The sequence below is a fragment of the Podarcis muralis genome, chromosome 4 (genome assembly GCF_964188315.1).
Source record: "Podarcis muralis chromosome 4, rPodMur119.hap1.1, whole genome shotgun sequence".
Classification (NCBI taxonomy): Eukaryota; Metazoa; Chordata; class Lepidosauria; order Squamata; family Lacertidae; genus Podarcis; species Podarcis muralis.
Window position 1 is genome coordinate 63,794,165 of NC_135658.1, and position 19,717 is coordinate 63,813,881.

At 40.8% G+C, this 19,717-nt stretch overlaps 1 long non-coding RNA gene across 1 annotated transcript in view; it reads right to left on the minus strand.

Moving 5' to 3' along the window:
* LOC114596203 (uncharacterized) overlaps positions 1-19,717 on the minus strand; it is a 516,878-nt gene that overhangs the window by 460,602 nt on the left and 36,559 nt on the right. The gene's annotated exons all lie outside the window — the stretch shown is intronic.

A 19,717-nucleotide genomic window follows, 5' to 3' on the forward strand; every position in this document is an offset into this window, starting at 1 on the left:
CTGGGGGTAGGGTTTGAGTGCACACCTTTGCCTCCTCCCAATCTGCAGCCCACTTGCATTCAGGTGAGCACCATAAGGCTTCTAACCATTAGTAAACTATGTTGTTTGCTCCAAGCCAAGAATGTCAGTGGTCTCCAACGCACAAAATTCTGTGGCACTCCAGTAAATAATAGCCAACAACATTCCAATCTTGATCACTACCCCTATTAGTAAGAAAATATTTATTCAAAAGAAACCCTTCCAATATCGTGACCTACCAAGTATACATTTGGCCTCCAGCATTCACTGCTGAGTGGTGTCTTCAAAGCAAGACTGTGGCGCATAGGTCCAGGTCCCAGCACAGCATAATAGCAGGAACCCCCCACTCCATGTTTAAATGGATTAAAACATTTTCAAGTGAACTATATATGTTAACGTCTAAAGAGGCGTGGCCCCCCATAAGCCCAGAGTCTAAAATTACTTAAGTGCACTACATCCCATCAATACCTAACAGATTTTCACACTGTCTTAGCAGTCGAATCGTGTCCATAAATAAGGCAAGCTCCGAGTATTGGGAATAGGTGACTGTGAGGACCTAGGGCCAGGCAAGTTTCCTGATTTTTTGCCCCTCCAGCTTTAATTTAAAACAAAACAAAACAACACTCTAGTATTTTTACCTTAGAGCTACAAGGGAAATGATGCTGACAGACCCAATTGCCTAGTAAGAAGGAAACTTTCCCCCACCTTCCTTTGTTTTGACCAGTGATGCTATGCTACGGAGATGACTGACAAGCTCCTGAGCACCAAGCACTTACTTTTTAATTGTGTTTTAATGATATTCTATTAAACGTGATTCCAGCGTTAAGTTTATTAATATTCAGTCATTTGAATACTGTTCATATAAACATTTAGGGAACTTGTATTTACATTTTTGGTGTTCTGCATTGGCATATGATGTCCCAGCAGTGCTACCAAGTTTCTGCTTATATCACTTCATAAGCCTCTCCCTTTCTTTTACCAGACCACAACTGCAGGTACCGTCTTCTTCCCCAACCTGTTTGTGTCAGGGAAGAGGGAGCTTGTGGCAGAGCTACGGTGATTCATCTCCTAAGCTGTCTAGACAATCTTACTGCAAAGTCTAATACTTCCTAGATGAAAGCTCATGTTTGAAATCATCGAGTAAGTAATGAATATTGCGCAGCATGTCTGGGTCTAGGTTCCGACATTCTTTTTTACAATGCATACCTCTAGCTTGTTCTCTTTTCTTTCATCATTTCTCATCTCCTTAGCAGCGCAAAGGTTTCTGCAGCTAATAACAATGGGGAAGCACATTTTCAGTGCACGGAGAACAAAATCTTATCCATGATGGGAACAAAAAGTTGCACCATTATGTCATGCATGCTGGAAGGAATGCAGGGGAAGTCTGGCTACCTCAGGAATTCCCTTGGCATCCTTGCCTGTCCCAGTGGGCTCAACGGGTTAAGATAACAAGAAACAGAGAGCTGTGTGGATTTGCAGCAAGATCCAGTGAGGTAAGTGGCTTCTGACCTTTCCACCTGTCACTGCACATTCCAGACAAACCTCATCTTCTGTGGCCGAGTTGGGAGGAGAGGCTGAAAGATCTCAACAAGGTCTCTCCTTAGCCAGCTGTCCTAATATTCTTTTAACAGTTGGAGGGGAAAAATAGTTGTCATACAGACATAGCACATCTTTTTCAAAACCACATCACTGACTTCATTTCAGAAGTCACCCTTTGACTTTGATGCTGGTTTACTATTGTATTTTTAAACCTGTTCTACCTTATGACCTTGCATTTTCCTTGCTTCCTTTCTTGGCATCGTCTCCTGTTATTCTCTAGCTGTTACTCATTCAGAGCTCTTCCAGACCGGGGGGGGGGGGGGCTTAACATTGTAAATGGGTTGTTCAGATACCGCAAATTGGCAACAGGTTTATTTAATTTATCAGATTGATCTAGAAAATCTGGATCAAATGGAAGGGAATATGAGCTGGCATTTTGATGCCAAGTGTGTTGTGCGGCTATGGCAAAAACTTGCATGAATGAGAGGAGCACCAATCCCACAATAAACAACCACCTGGAAACACCCATAAGCATTTCCTATGGAACAAAAGTGCCTTCTCAATGTATATCTATATATCTATATGCACAAGTAGAGCAGACTCCCCTCAACATCAGTTTCCCCAATTAGAAGTGATAAGGTCATGGAGATTCAACCGCAAGACTCTAAATCCCATCATCCCCAGTAAGCATGGTTAGTGTTCAGAGAGTTATATTCCAACAACATCTGGAAGGTAACCCTTCCACCATTCATGTCCTATCCTTCAGAAGCCTAATTATAGCTAAGGCCTTAGTCCAGCTACCTTTGTTACAAAATAATTCACCTAGAGCAGGAATGGGGAACAGGATCTAGCCAAGAGGTCAGATCAGGAACTCCCATACCCCTAGCAGGTCACTTTGACAGTTGGGTGGGCTACCCACATGTCAATCATTTGACATCACCATGGCCTCCAATGACCCATTTTTGCTTTTAGTGTAACTTGAACAGAAGCTGCACTGCAACACAATTTTTTTCCTCTGCAACATGGCTTGAGTTCAAAAGTGCCTCACAGGCCAAATCAGAACCTTTGCTAGGCCTAATTATAAACAGAGGCAAAAATTTTGTTGACAAGAATACGCTACTGTTAGAGACTGGTGCTGTTAGGGCAGGACTTTGTTGCAAAAATCTAGCAGCAGAATGACCGGAATAGCCCCCTATTTCTCACATTTATAAGTAACTGAAGAGATATACATAGCCTTCCAAAGAGGAGTGTCTTCATAATAAGTCTAGACAATACAATTACCTAACTGCCTACCTACAATAGCCAAGGATTTCCAGGCTGCAATTCCAAAGGATCATATGAGCACCTGGCTGTAGTATCAGCATGGATACACAAAGCTCAGCACCAACACCATGGTATATTGCTAACCTTCTTACTCCATCCCTCCCTAATGGTACAAACCTAACAGAACTTTAGCATCATGAAATCCTTTCTTTTTGTGTGTTCAGAAATACATTTAATATTCCATGCCTGGTTACAAAACTACGCATATAGCAAAGAAGCTTCCAATAAGTGAAGTGAAAAAGGAAATACCCAAACACTTCTACTTTCATATGTCCCAAGAGCTAAGAATGGCAATTACATTATCTGGCAGGATGCTCAAATGTTTATTACTCCATTAAGGCGTTATACCACTATCTGGTCTAATCCCAATAGAAACAGCTTTTATAGTGGTAGTTATTTTGCAGAAAATTCACATAAGCGGCTGACTTTCAGCCAAGGAAGGAAACCACTAAGTAGCGAACAACCTACATTTTTAGTCAGAAAGGAGAACCTTTATTCAAACCTTTTTATTTGTGCATTACTGATGCCTACCCACAAAGCTGTCTGTCAATGGGCTTAATTAATTTCTGGAACAACAGGCAACAACAGCTTACAGTATCTAATTGAAGCTTTGCACCACTTGATAAGGAAAGTGAAGTCCAGAGGGACAGCTACCCCCACATCCCAATTTTGAATCATGGGCCTGGAAATTGTGTAAGTGTGGAGAGCTCCTCCCTAAATAAGTGGGGAAGAGAAAAACAATCAAAGACAATGATAGCACCTATGTTTGGGTTTCCCAAATGAATGTTTGGCTAAAATTGAAACTAGCAGATAGGCAGGGGAAGGCATGATTCTGTAGAGCAGTGGTGGGAAACCAGCCATCCCAGGTTCACATGAGTCCCTCAGCCTAATCGTGTGATAGGAGGGCAGAGGGAGAGAAGGGTAGGAGGAGAAATATGCTATTATTCTCTAAGGTTAACAATTCTTGCAGTAAACTAGGGGTGGCCAGCATGGTGCTCTCTAGATGCTTGTTGGGTTCCAATTCCTATCAGTCATAGCCAGCATGGCCAGTCACAAACCATCAAATGGGATAAAAAAATCATCAGGGATGATGCGAGTTGTAGTGCAAGAATATCTGGAGAACATTGTGTAGTCTACCCATGCTGTAAACAAATACATCCACTAAAGCAAGCTCCAGTTGGCTAAAGCAAGCCAGTTGTGTAGCACATTAAATGAAAAGGTGAAAATAATAATAATAATAATAATAATAATAATAATAATAATAATAAATCAACACTCTAATCAGATGTTGATATGAAGCCAATCAGATGCTTCTTGATTTTAAATATGGCAAGCTGTTAGAGCTTGATTATGAAATACACAAACCCTCCTTCCCAAGAGCTTTGCCTTGTCAGTTTTGCATCAAGTTAGACTGTTATGGCTATATCAAATGCACCAAGGGATTTCATGGTTGTGGTAATGAAATGAACTTCTGGCAATGATTGGTTGAGTTGCCTTCATGTCACAAAAGGGTGCGGGAGAGGAACAAGAATTTTAGGATATCAGTGGTTGAGCTACTCTAGGTAGAAAGTCATGGGCTGAGGGGGAAATTATAGTGGGAATAGGGGCCCAGAAAAATGAGATAGAGGGGTCTGAAAAGACAGCAGGCCAAGGAAAACAAGGGATCTGGAAAGAGGCTGGCAGACAGAGTGGTCCAGAGGCACAAGAGTCTCAGAAGAGAAGGAAAACTTAAAATGGGCAAAGAGGAGGAGCTGCAAGACCAGGAGCTGCAGAGATGACGTGTGCTACCATTCACACATTCACTGAAAACACTAGCCAAAACTTTAGCTAGAGGCCTCTGAAAGAAATGTACCAAATCTCTGACAGCTGGTAAGGGACAAGGAGGGAGGAGTAGTGAGGTAACATTATTAGGGGGTATAATTCATTCACAATTAAGAATTCCACTACCAAAGATAGTTAAAAGTTTCAAAACCATCTTACAATGCTCACCTCAAATCCTATCTCTACCTTCTCTAAATATGTGACACACACCTGTACATTTACTGGCATCATAGCATGGCAGGAGTCCGATATTCCTAGGCAAGCTTGCATCTCCTCTTAATTATATGTAGACGGGTAATTCATTAAGTGGATAGAAGAGACCGTGCTTTTCCCAGCTTCACTAATGAGAACCTGTTGGACCTAGGGCAAATCACCTGACCTTTGCGGCTGTGTTTAGCCTTTAGAAAAGATATATTAAGAAATAGTGCTTCCACAAGTGTGGTTTAATTAGACATTGTTAGCAAAGTACTTTGATCCGCCTATTCAAAAAGATCCACCTTGGTTGCAGCTCTGATGTCTCATTCTACGCATTAGCTCCCGAGACTTGGAGTTTCATTAAACGTGTCATATCTGTGTCATAACCACATTAGGGTTGCCAAGTTTTTTTATTGACCTCTGCTTCTGTGCCACTAACAACAGCTTGCTCTCCAGACATGATCAGAATTCAATGTCCTATGAATATCCACTTTCTGTTCATTTTTAATAAATACATTTCTAGCTGTTACATGAAAGAGTGCATTTATAATGCTTAGTGACATATCAGAAGTTAGACAGGAGGGTGAATAAATTGTCAGCTGTTTGGAGACAGTGTTTTATAGCTGTGTTCCTTTCCTCCTCTCCATAATAAGCAAGCCGACAATACATTGTATCAAATAATAAATTTTAAAAATACATTAAGCAAAATAAAGGGGGAAATTGCCATTTTGTTTAAAATGCATAATATATGCAGGGTGCAAAATTCATCTTTTGTTAAAGAAGAATTTGAATAGCACAGGTGCAGAATTTTATTTTATTTTTCACAATTTGTCCTTATTAGTAAAGTGCAGCACCCAAGTGCAGTTTAAAGAGTCTTTGCCAAGAATCTTCACTTTCAAGTCCCGTTTCTCAAAGATCCCAGAGATGTGTGGACAGGAGCATCTTCCAGGATCTTCCAACATGCTGTTTCCTTAAACTGGAGACCTACCTGTTTTCTTGTCTGCTCTAGTAACCATTGTCAAGTCCTGTGTGTCAGACTACCTTAAAAACAGTTTGCTTTCTCCCTGTAAGCTGACAAAATATCTCACATTCTCCCATAGATAGATGATAGATAGATAGATAGATAGATAGATAGATAGATAGATAGATAGATAGATACTGCTTTGCTTCCAGGTGAAATTAATGATGCTAGTTCGAGCCTTTAAATCAGGGTTGGAGAATCTGTGGTCCTCCAAATATTGTGTTACTAAAACTCCCATAATTCCCGATTGTTGGTCATGCTAGCAGGAACTGATGGAAGTTAGTCCAATATAATCACCCCTGTGTTTAAGCCTTAAACAGCCTAGATCTGGGGTGCCTTAGGGAGCACCTCCTGCCCCATACACATCCTGTACATTGGGACCATGTAGAGATGTTAACATCATCTTTGACTAGCTTTTTCTAGGGTGGCCTCTTCCCAATGGATATATCCACAAGGCTACTTCTATTTTATCCTGCAGGCAGATGGAGAGAAACCTATATTTTTCCATGCTTCCCTAGTTTGCATTTTGTTATATCAGGCTGGCACTTGCGTGGAATCTAGACACATATAAAAACCAATCTAAAAATATTTTTTTTAAAAAAAGTGCTTTAAAAAATACATTGAATTTTCCATAGGGCTCATGATCGCCATCTAGTGCCACATTGTATATTGCACTTAAAACACACTTAAAACATTTTATTTGCAATTGTATAGCTGAGTCCTTGGTCTGTTCATTAATTTTAACTGCACTTTTATAATGTCTTTTTATGTTTTTCATTATTTCTTGTAAGCCGTCTTGAGAGGCTTTTTGGTGATGTAAATATGATGACTGATGATAGATAAATAAAAACCTAAAAGCTTGCATTTTGTGAGTTTTAAGTCAGGCCTCCTCTGACATGACATATGGTAACCTGAAGTTCACCAAAGGAGTAGTGGCATCAAGCGAGGCAGGGGAGTTAGGAGGGGACATTTGTGCAAGCGGGGTGGGGAGGAAAGCAACCAGATTGCCTCTGAATAGTTTAAAGCCACAGCATCCCCTCGATCCATACACAAGTGTGTTCTCTTTTTTGCTTTTCAGAATATGGCAACTCTAAATTCTCCCTTTTCCCCAATAGCCCCTGCACCCTCTTCTGTGCTCTTTGGTGTTAATTTTCATGGGGCTGCTGAAAGCTGCATTGGCAAAAATTGCTGTCAGCTCCCTCTTCAATTAATATGAGCATTCCACCAAGAAAGTTCACAAAAACAAAAAAATAATATTTAAGGTTTATATTATGCACTACATTTTAGCAGTCATCCCAAAATCACCCTGAAACTAATACCTTTTTTCTTTCAAAAAAATTTAAGGCAATTTCAAGTATTCATTTAACAAATGTTCACCATGCAAATTTGTGGAAATAAGTAATTTTCAAGTAGTCGTGCATATATTAATTATATCTGTATTGTGAGGCAAAGGAGTAATGTAACTGAAGACTTTATTCCCATCATATTATTTCTCTCACACGCTCACACTTTCATTTCCCTTAAACTCTGAAACTTGTATCCACACTAAAATCTTGATGTTTTAAATAACCAGAACTTGATTCAAAATTGAGATGCTTCTAGATAAAAAGAATTCAGTGTTTTGTGTCGAGTTGTAATACGTACTGCCAAACATCAAGGGAGTTTTAAGTGCTACTGCAAATCTGTAGTCCCCAAAGGACATTATCATCAATGTTCCCATCTATTCTGCCTAAATTGATCACTTGACAGCAACCTGTCCTAGACAGATATTTTCCAGGGGCTCATCTCCTGAAATCCCCTTACATTTTGCTCTCTGTCTCACATTGATCAAGGCAGATAGAAATAATATTTAAACGTTTCCTATTTTAAGTTCAGGCTTTCTTGGAAACACACAGTAGAAATGGCAAGTTAATGCAAGGCTAAGCATTCCAAAACTCTTCGTGCTCTACACAACCAAGATTCAAGGTTAATTTCTTTGTGTGATGATGCAGCGGCTAGATGGTTGCATTTAGATGTGGAAAAATCAAGTTCACATCCCTGGTCAACTATGATGCTCAGCAGTTGATCCTAGAATCACTAGAGCCCAATTCAGGTATTACTGCAAATGAGAGTCATGTGGAATGCTAACTCACTGCCATCCCTTCATTATGTCACCATCACCTGGCCCTAGTAAGAGGAGAATGTCTACAGTGTGGGATGCTATTCTTGTGGACTGCTGCTCTCTGCAATGATGGCAGGGCCAGGTGACTTGGAGACAACAGAGGAGGCAGACCAGCAAACCCACCCCCCACTTTGTGTCATCTCGTGGACCCTTTAACACCTGTATAGGATCATTCCACCAGTCAATTCATTGATATACTGGTAAAATCATACAACAAATATGATGCAAATTGTTATTAGCCCAAGAGAAATAATTGGTAGGCCAAATTTACAAGTAATGAATTTCTAGAAGAGGTTTCCGTAAAGCCCATTTAATCCCCTCTAACTCTTGAAAACACTCCGTCTTGAATTGCTTTGGAGGAAAGGAGGGTAAATGATTTTAATATTTGCCTGACTCTCCCAGACAACAGTAAACAGCTCTATACTGGAATGTCCACTTTGTTTTTAGGTGGGATCTGAGACTTTCAAAGAGAGATATGCAAGATCCGCAGTTTTTATTTTGGTCTATCTATGCTCCTTTTCTTCTTGTCTCTTCAAATGCTCTTGCTGGGGAACACATGGAATGGTTGCATTCTGTCAATCTCCAGCATCTCCTGGTAGGGCTCAAAGAGACTCCAGCCTGAAGCCCTGGAGAGCCATTACCTATCAGTGTGTGGACATTACTGAGCTAGATGGATCCATGGCCTGATCAAGCAGGATCCTGTGTGTGTTTAACAGCTGTCAGAACATATTTCCTTGCCAGCAGCAAATCTGGTAGCTATACTGAGGGAACAAATAAAGGCTTGGGGGTTAGGCCACCAACACTCCTGGGCTAAAGTGACCAGTCATTGTAACTGCATTATAAGCTTTCATCTGCATGGATATAGAAATGGCAAAGAGTTATCTGGGGATGTCCTGTTGGATTGCTGCTTTTTTCCCCTTATCACAACTGTTGTAATACATAGGCAAAAGAGAAATAATATCCACCTCTTTGTTACTCAGAACATATATGGATTTCTGGAAAAGCAAATCATCACTATGTATTTTTATTGTTATTTATACATCATGGACCGAAACAAAAGCTGCTAGCTCCTCAAATAGCAAGTGTCAAGGTACTGCATATCCACCCAGTTGGTAAAATAAGTCAGTTAATTTGGCAGGTAAGTATTAAGTAATCATGTTGTCAGAATAAGGCAAGTGGCTAAGAGAGAAAGACAAAGAAGAATGAAAAAATTATAAAGGGAGAAGGAAACAGGAGAGAACTGAAGAGTGTGGAGCAGCGATGAAGGCTTTTGTTCTCTGCCTCATTGATCTGCTGCTTATCTAATTACTTTGGCACTCAGAAGGCCTTCTCTAGCACAGTGTCAGAGAGCCTGACAGCCTTCTTTACGAAAGGACCACTATGCATCTTCCCAAAATAAACAGCATCACATTATCAAGCTCACCTAGACCTTAGTTTCCTTCACATACAAAAAACCGAACTGCCTTCCTCAGCCTTCCTATACACACACCGCTCAGCCCTGTTTATCTGACGATATTTGTCAATACCTGGTTTAGAAGGGCCCTTTGCTTCACCACATGCTTTCCCTTTCCTTCCCCAGACCCATTTTCCTTCTCCATTTTGTCCCCCATTTCATGGCACCATGCTTTCCTTTCCTTTCCATACCTCTATCAAACTGCTAACCCACAGAATCTCAGGCAAGTACCACGCTGAGTGCACAGCTGCCTCCTAGTGGGCATGCGCCAAGCTCTGCAAGAGAGCAGCTTCAGTCTCCAGCTAGTAAGCCATGGTGCAAAGCTGAGAGGTCATTCAACAAAATGAAAAGAGGCAGCATGGGGAGCGGTGGCAAGGAAGCAGGGCTGAGTGTTGTCCCACCACCCAGCACCTCCTCTCCATCCAAAGGCACATTTCAGTCAGTAAAACACACTCCACGTAGGTGCAAAGCAGGAGAGGGGGTAGCCTGAACCCTGACAGAGAGGCCTGGAGGGCTACAGGTGGTTCTTGAGCTCAACAGTCCCTGATCTAACCCAGCACCCTTAACAAAATACAATTCCCAGGATTTCCAGGGGTGCCATTTTCTGATTCCCCTCAAGCTGCAAAATGTCTTGGGCTGGCCCTGCTGGCGGACCAGGTTTGGACAATGGGCTAGAGGTTCTGCATTCCATTGTAGAAAGAATAGCATTTTGCCTTGAACATATGGGAAGCAATTCACTTCAAAGGCCTCAGTACACAGAGCTCTTACACTTGCTAAATCCAGCAGAGTGAGGGCTGTGTCAGATTTAGGACAAGGGTGAGGGGAAAATAGAAGAGAAGAGGACAATTTCTCAGCAGGCACAAAGAACAGTTTGTTATGAAAAACAGCTTATTATGAAAGGAAAAGCCAAGAGGGTCAAATGTCTCCGTAATGCTATGGTTTTTTTCAACACCACAAACAACATAAACTTAGCTAAAATGTATACAGATCAGAAAAAGCACAACTAAGACTAAGAGGATGCCAGCATGGTTTAATGAGCAGATTCAAGGAATATATTCAAGGCAAGAAGGGTTTATTTAGAAACTGAAGTCCAAATGAGAACAAATAGGAACATAAACATTGTGAAAAGAAATTCAAACAATCAATATGGGATGTGGGGGGAGGAGAGAATTCAAGGAGCACATTACAAAAAATATTAAAATCAGTGCCAAATATTTTAATACCCTGGAAACAGAAAACCAGCTAGGGAGATTATTGGAATTTGGACAACAAGCAATAGAGGACTGATGCTGAGGTGAGCAGTAAGGTGTCCCAATAGGCTGATGGTATCAAATTGTTCAAGGTGGTCTAGATTAACATTGCACATAGTCAGGGGATATCTAGAGGATAAAATCTGTTTTGTCCAGATTATTTCCAGATCAGATTTGGGCAGGTCCTTTTGTTTATTTCAACCAGATCCTGTTCTATGTTAATGTAACATTATTTTATTTTAAGGTACAAACAGACTGTAAAAATAATGTCCCATAGTCCTACTTCAGCTCCAGTATCTAACTTATTGGAGCCTGTATCCTTTACCCAAGTTATGCTTCCAATAGCCTGTCAGAGGCAAAGACACTCATTACCACTTTAGACCTGTTCTGATAAAAGATTTTCTTCTTTCAGGCTATAAGAAGTGAAAAGGCTTGCACTTTTATTTCATGATGCTTCATTGACAGAAACCCCTTATTCTGAAGCAGCTTAGTATCCCATCCACTAAAGCTTATTGCTTCTTTTTTAACTTGCCTCTTTCAGTCCAAGAGAGGTATTTATAACCACTGCAGTCAGTCTTGAAATAAGTATACATTGCAAGGCTACTGTATGTTACCAGTCAAGCGGAGGGAGACAAAGACAAATAAAGAGCAATGAAAGATATGATATACAGATCTTGACAATACCAAAGAAACGGTGGCTTGATGATTCTAAGAATGGAGTGTACCAGCACTGGCAGGAGTTTTGTTCCGATTCATCGGCAGTCCATTAAAATATTATCCTGTTATTTATTTTTCCTTTCTCTTTCTTTTTCCCTTGTCTGATATTTACGGCTTTTTTATGCTTTTAGCTTTTACTCAAAATTGTACAATGATGAGCTTGTTACATGCGGAGGGGGTTGCAAATCACATGGTACTTGATTATTGTTGTTCAATACTAAATGTAAATGGAAACTATAAACCTGAACAGGAATTTTGTTTTCCTTCCTTTTATTTATAATTCATGAATATTATTTGAAATACCTGAGAGAAAGAAAATCCTGTTTAATGCCGACATCGTGAAGCTAAAAGAAATGCCACCACCTGTGAAGACCTGTTTTAGCCTGGTGCTCATGCTAAAATGCCTTAGAGATTCTAGGGAGCACATTACATGTAACAAAATGATTATTGTTTCACTCAGAAATCGTCTCGATAAATAGAAGAGAGATTAATGTAGAACAGGGGATTCCAACGCTGTAACTGAGAAACTGTTTTCTTCAAGACTTATATTCTTAGCCCAGAAACAAACCCAATCCTTCTGCAGCTAATGTAATGTCCTTTTGACCTTTTTAAGGGCCTCCAGCCCAGCCAACTGGGCACCATGTTGGCTGTGCTTTAAGGCTTTATGACATATTCTTCCAGACATCCATTTCAGCAGCTGTCTGGCAACGTCCAGGTACTACTACAATGTCCAGCATTGCTAGTACTTAGGATGGTATGCAACAAAGTAGTTGCACATGTGCGGTGACTTGCCCATCTCTCCATTCCCCCCGCACTCACCCTAAATCTGTTTTGGGGGTCCCCATCCCTCTAGAGCAAGTTTGGGGGGGTGTATGCATGGGTGAGGAGAGAAGAGGGGAGTCCTGCTGCTGTGCAAGTGGAAGTCATTCCGCTCATGCAATTATTTAGTTGAATACTGCCCATAACCTTCACCATAGATGGCCAGCTTTATTCTCTAGCTATATAATGCCTCCTATCCCTCATGAGAAGGGACGCGGATGGCGCTGTGGGTAAAAGCCTCAGCGCCTAGGGCTTGCCGATCAAAAGGTCGGCGGTTTGAATCCCCGCGGCGGGGTGCGCTCCCGTTGTTCGGTCCCAGCGCCTGCCAACCTAGCAGTTCGAAAGCACTCCCGGGTGCAAGTAGATAAATGGGGACCGCTTACTAGCGGGAAGGTAAACGGCGTTTCCATGTGCGGCACTGGCTCGCCAGAGCAGCGATGTCACGCTGGCCACGTGACCCAGAAGTGTCTCCAGACAGCACTGGCCCCCGGCCTCTTAAGTGAGATGGGCGCACAACCCTAGAGTCTGGCAAGACTGGCCCGTACGGGCAGGGGTACCTTTACCTTTATATCCCTCATGAGAAGTTCTCTATAATCCAGTTAATTCATATATAACTGCCTTTTAAAATAAGTTTTTCCTTTTAAGATATGTTTACTGGGGCAGAGTTTGCTTTTTATCGTGGGGAATGGTGTTTCCAGCTACTCCACCCTTTGCCCTTGGAAGAAGCTGCTGCAGGAGAAGGACAGTGAGCAACATCATGGGACGGGTGCTTCTAGGACCATAAAGCTCACTTGTTCTTTTTGCAATTGGGTGCTGCATGCTGTTGAAATAAACTTGTTAAGTTAAAGTATTGGAATGTGGGAGGGGGGGATTTTGTATATTACATCTGCTATAGTTTGGCTATGTTATTGCTCTGTTATGGTATGACAAAATTGTTTTTGTACTGTTTATTTGAAATGCATCCTTGTTTCTTTGTTCTTTGTTCAGAAAAAGGGTGAGAAGCTTTCTGAGCCCCACAGGGGTGCTGCAGAAAGAATGTAGTAGATCAAGGGAGCCGTGGACTCAGAAAGATTGGAAAACCTCTGCCCTAAGGAATTGCTAGCAGCCGGAACATTCAGCATGGCTTCAGAGCCCCACCTAACTTCAACCCTTGTGGCATCCACCAAGCCACTCCCCAAAGTCAAGGATGTTTTTGGTGATCTTCATGGCTATTTGGATCTCAGCCACAGTCTAGACTACAAGCTGAATAATACTTAAATACAAATGGTGGTTGTTAATCTAGTCCAGTATCATTTTTGCATCAAACACCTTGACCTTGACATCTCAGACATTTGTTTCAAAATGTTCTGCAGGTTAAAAAGGTAGCTCTCGAGCCTGATTAACCAGATAGTCTCATTCTTCAGAATGCTACTTCGGTTCCGAGGGGACAATGCCAAGAATCTTTTGGAGGGTCCTTGTTCTCAGTTCTTAGCCATCATTCAAAGTAGAAACAGTAGTTTAATGATTTAATGGGATGAGCAAATCTAGGCCATAATGCATCAAGCACATGAAGCCACTTCCATTAAGCAAATTTTGTGAATTAATTTTAATTCAGACCTACAGACACAAGCAGCAGCATGACACAATACAATTTTAACCAATATTTTATCAATTTGCAGTCCAATTAAATTGGAATTTTATTGCACAACAGGAGAAGAGCATGGAGTGGGTTAGCAACATTAACAGACATCATCTAAGTATCTGAATAATGGCTGGGACACATTATATATGAGGTAACCAAATCTTAAATTGGGGGTTATGTTTCACAAATACTAATGTCATATGCATATCTACTCAGAAGTCAGCCTGAATGCCAGGTAAATGGGTATAGGATTGCAACCCTAAATTGTTAGTAACTGAAGATACTTCTGGTTCCTGATATTTGGAAACTTTCACTTGATTATCATTCTATAACAACAAATAACAGCTGTAACTCCAGAACTCGCCCTTTGTATATCTTCTAGGACAAACACACACACACACACACACACACACACACACACACACACACTACTAGGAACTCATAAGTCACTCTCAGCAGCTAGAAATATCATAACTAGACACTGGAAGCACCTATCAGGAGTGAACATAGACCACAGGTACCTACTAGAAAAGTTAACCAACAAATTCAAACTAGCACAGGGACAAGCTACAGAGGATGTCTTCACCCCAGAGTGGTTCCCCTTTATTACATATGCAGTACAACAGGACAATGACCTATCCCCTCCAACATCATACAAATCAATATGGCTAACATGACCCAACAACCTAGCTCACCTCCCTCACACAAATAAGCCACATCGCAATCAGCTAAACACCCCCAACCAAGCTCAGGAACCCCTAACCTCTTGCAAAATCAATAAAAATAAATAAATACAGAAACAGAGCATCTACTCATGTGATACTGACACAACCCCCCCACACACACACACACACACTAAGAAGAGGCAGTAGAATAAAAGAACAATATCCCCATCTCTCTCCCCCTCTCCTTTCCCCCAACTGTAAGATGTCTATGACAAAAATGTCTCTCGCCAAATGTAAATGAACCATGAAAAAGACTATGAATTGCAAGTGGAGACAAGAGATGGGCTGTTCCCTGTTTATCTGTTTGCTTTGTAATACAAAAAAAACCCCAATAAAAACTAATTAAAACAAAGAACAATGTGCGCTGAGACTTGGGAATGAGAAGGCAAGACAACATAATTTGGTTTGAATATTGCTGCAAGTTGATTTAACTGCATTAAAATATTTGCAGTGGAAAGTATATTAACTACTAATCCCTAGTCTTTGGCTGTAGGTACTATTTCTCCACTCACACTCTCATCCGGGAAGCTCCAACATGGCTGTGAGTTCAGGAACAGTTGTTTTCTGCTGATGTTTATTCTAGAATGGAGCTTAGTATAGAGATACTCCAGCATGAACTGGAGCAGAGAAACCACTCTCCTGAACCTTGTGACCAGCTCACACGGCCAATAGGCATCATGTAGGGAAACCATCTAAGTATGGACCACACAATTAATCATACACTACAGATCTGTAAAACAGGAGGTATTATTTTATCCCCAATATGAAAATTGGTTAGACTGCTAGGCATAATTACTTACATAGGGTGATATCCAGCTAAGACATATTCAGAGCAGACTCATTGAAATAAATGAAGTTGTTACTTAAGTCCATTGGCTGTCCTCTGGGTATAACTAACACTAGATATCACCCACACAGTTTTGCTACGGGTATCTCCTGGCATGCTGTTACTCTACCAGAACGGCGTCTCCATCTGAGAATCTTAGAAAGCCTACAAACATGTATATTATACACAGATATAACTTACAGTTCATATAACATTGTTTATTAGGAATTCAACCCTTCAATTTTTCCTGCCTTAATTCAGGGTGGATGTGTGGGTGTGACGAAGCTGCACTGGTGAGCCAGCACCAGTGCTGCACACGGAAACGCCGTTTACCTTCCCGCTATAAAGCGGTACCTATTTATCTACTTGCACTTAGGGGTGCTTTCGAACTGCTAGGTGGGCAGGAGCTGGGACCGAACGACGGGAGCTCACCCCGCCACGGGGATTCGAACCGCCGACCTTACGATCAGCAAGTCCTAGGCACTGAAGTTTTACCCACAGTGCCACCCGCGTCCCTTAATAGAAAGTACACACACACAAATGCTATTAATGAAATTAATGTATTAAGAAAACAGCTTGCAAAAATGTGTACATTAGGTAAAACACCCATAAAAATGCATTTGAATTTTCACGCATTTTTTTAACACTGCAAACTGATGTGGAAATCGGGTGAACTAAACTAGAAATGAGAAACTGAGAGGAGCAAAAATGATAGATTCGTTCATTCATTCCTAGCAACTACAGACCATCTATTAATACATTATTTAATAGCCATGTTCCTGTTAACCCTCTTGGTGATCTGTCAGTTTAGTAAGTCTGCCTGTTCTGTGGAGCTCCAGTTCTTCCAACATAAATTAATGCCTACAGATATGTCATGGGTGTTCTAATATGCATTGTTATTTAGCTGATAAGGCTTCATGGTATTTCCATTCAAACATCTTCTCCAATGAACTTGTGAAAATTTATGCTTGTGATAAATGTGTCCTCGGTGACAGGCTGGGTAGGTATCCAACATAAGATTCCTCCTACCCAGACTTGAAGACCCAGTGCTCTCCAGCAAACAAATACTTAGATAAATCATGGTGTTCTTTAAAGCTGAAATACTTTGTAGCACTGGTGAGCAATTATTACATTCCAGGATAGCAGAAAGGGAAGGGGCTTGATAAGACATAAGATCAAAGGTTGACAATCTAATTGGGGGGGAAATAGAAACACTTGTCCTGAAACACAAACTACAGAGCTGCTCTCCTCTGTTGCAAAATGGAATCTTAAAAGAAAATTAAGCAGAAAGAGATCAACCCATTATGGTGACAGTTATCGCCCTATTTTCACCCTATTACAAAACTTGTTCCACATTCTAAAGCTACTCCATAATGTTATATATCAAAATGAATAATATATACGCTCTTTGCCTACTTTCATTTGCCTATTATGAAGACAGTGTATGAGGCATCATCACACATGTTTATGGATTGCCTTTTTCGTTTCATGGGGGGGGGGAGCTAAGGCAATTGGTTTGTATTTGCCTTCCCCATTGTAGATGATGTACCCATCAGAAACTGTCCTCTATAGACTCCATAGCTGCAATATGCTGTTGGTGAAAGAAAAAAATGTAATCTTGGAGGAGCTAAAAGTATGGCCTTGCTTCTCATTCTACATACTGTATTTATGCCCTGCATTAAGATATGTGCACACATTACATTCAACAAGTGTGCAACCTGTGTACATTTGTAACAAATTGTTGAGCTGTGCACTTGCATAACTATTCACATGCAACATTCAACAAGGGTACAGTTCTCCCCTTTCTCCTCCTATACATTTCTGCCTGCCGACACAGTCTTTCTAATTCTCTCTTCCTCACAATAATCTTCACTTCTCTCAGAACAACCACATTGTTACCTGAAATTATGTCACTGAAATTTCATTCTAGGGATTTGGTACACGCTATAACTTTAGAGCAAATTCAAAACACATCCTCTCCTCCTGCTCAAAGAATTCTGTAGTTTGTTCAAGGTTGCTAGGAATCATAGGAGCCAACTCCTAGGGGCTAAGGTCTCTTAACCCCCCCCCCCCAATAAAATATTTGAGGGCACTGCCCCATTGAAGTCGATGGGTATTGCCATTCAAATGGGGGGGTGCCATGTCGTGTGACTGATTGTGCAGGGCAGGGCTTACCTGCCTCCCCCCATATTTCATTCAAGTTGGCACACCTGCTAGGAACTGTACCTCTGTGAGGGGCAAATTACAATGCCCATAATTCTTTGTTTCAAATGTGCTTTAATTAAAGGTATCATATGTATGCAGTCTTAGAATGACATCATAGCAATTCAGTCAATCACTAGAGCAGATCACAACTGATATGCAACAAGTTATTGGGCTGTTTTGAACTGTTGATCATAATTATTTTGTCTGAATAAATCATATCTCTAGGGGATGACCTATATCATTATTTTGCTGTTGTCTAGGTTTACAATAAACGGCATTTCCGTGCGCTGCTCTGGTTCACCAGAAGCGGCTTAGTCATGCTGGCCACATGACCCAGAAGCTGTACACCAGCTCCCTCGGCCAATAAAGCGAGATGAGTGACGCAACCCCAGAGTTGTCCGCGACTGGTCCTAATGGTCCGGGATACCTTTACCTTTAGGTTTACAATATGCTTTGTCAAACATGGCAGACCTGCATAATTAAGCATCAAGCCTGAAGAGGCCCATATTAAAGCTATACTAAAGCCATAAATAATAAAGTATTACTCTTTAAAAGTTTATACCATTAATAAATATTGAAAAAGAATTTCCCAGCTGCCAAACTGTTCCACCTTAGATATTTCTGCATGGTAAGTGAGGTAATCAACACATGGGTTTCAGGGATCATCACACAAACCAAAAGTCTTCCCTGAAGTTACTCTCATGTTTATAGTTCCTTATAGTTTACACATGGAAACACATGTATAGTATTGGCTTCAAATATCCAAAAAGTGACCATCCGAACCATTCTGATAGACAAAGATGCAAGTGAATGGGAGTGTTATTAAGATAAAAGTTTTATACAGATGGGGGAGGGTGGTTAACACAGAATGGTCCTAGATCATAGGGCAACATGCAATCCGTTATACACAAAACTGCGGAATAATGCACAAGGGGAGTTTTGACTATTTAGTTTTAATCAGGTTTCCTAAAATGAAGCCTTGCCAATAGGAAATGAAAGGATCTTAAATGAGATGCAGCAATAAATTCAGATAGCAATGTTTCCTGCTTTGCATTCCAAAACATCTCTGTTTTCATTAGAAGTACTAAAAGGCTACCCACACAAGGATTGTGGGAGGCTATTCTGATATCTGTATTACCTTCTTTCATGTTTTTCCATATTATCTCAATGTTCTTCTCAATGCTACCAAGGAGGTACAGTATTTATTTATTTTTTGCATCTGCTTATCTGTGGGTTGCTCTTCAAATCACTTCCTTCTCTTTACACTTTCGAGCAGCTGGGTTTATCCATCACAAAGTTCTGATTTTGCTTATTGAAGCCGGTGGAGAAAAGCAACATTTAAAGTGTATTTCTGTTCAAAGAAATCTACTTTTAATACTGCAGCTGCCTAAATTCATTTGAGATGCCTTCCCAGCCGTACAATCACCACCACAAACAAGGTCATGAAGAAAATGCAGGCATTTGGGAGACAAAATCATCTAACCCTCCACCTCCATTGTGAAACCCAAAATTATACAAGTTAATATGCAAGTCTCTTATGGAAATGATGCAATAATCATGTGTCTCTACATTCATTATGAGATAATTAGTTTTAATTGCATATTAAATTCTGATTGAATTAAAAGAGTTCAGGAGTTTGGAATTTTATTTTATTTTATTTTATTTTTAGCCTTCACTTGCAATACTTCTGCTGTCCATGCTGTTTTGTAATGCAAATGAGCAACTCTTCTTAAGCAATTACAATGACTTTCAGGTGCCTCTTCATAAACTCTGCTCTTCTGTACAAATGTCACAATGACCTGCTTGACACAATTCTCTTAAATAGAACATTTCTAACCCATCAAATCTATCTACAGTGTCCATGGCTATTGTACCCAGGTTAGTGTTTATAAGGAAGGTTTCACCAGTGTGATGCTCTCCAGATGTTGCTGGACTTTTGTTGGCATCCATCTGTCTCGAGAAACAATGAAAGTGGGGGCCATCAGGAGCAGAGTCAAATCGTTGGAGAGTTACAGTGCCTTCT